Genomic DNA, 320 nt, shown 5'->3' with positions numbered 1-320 from the left:
GTGTTGTTAGTGTTCCAGATTTTGGCCATTTTAATAAGTGTGTACTGGTATGTCATTGTTACTTTAATTTGCATTTCCCAGTGACATACTCGAGGATAGGAAGTATCTTTTCTTATGCTTATTTGCCATCTGTAAGATCCTTGGCCTGCTGTTTAATCAGGTTATTTTTTATTGTTGAGTTTTACGAGTTCTTTGAATATTTTGGATCACAATCCTTTATCAGATATGTCTTTTACAGATATATTCCCCCACTCTACGGCTACTCAGATCATGCTCTTGACATCGCTTTTTTCAGAGGAGAAGTTTTTATTTTTAATAAA

This window comes from Otolemur garnettii, unplaced genomic scaffold, assembly GCF_000181295.1.
Source record: "Otolemur garnettii isolate 467f Iridium unplaced genomic scaffold, OtoGar3 scaffold00003, whole genome shotgun sequence".
Taxonomy (NCBI): Eukaryota; Metazoa; Chordata; class Mammalia; order Primates; family Galagidae; genus Otolemur; species Otolemur garnettii.
The sequence above is the reverse complement of the archived record's forward strand: the minus strand, read 5'-3'. Positions refer to the sequence as shown.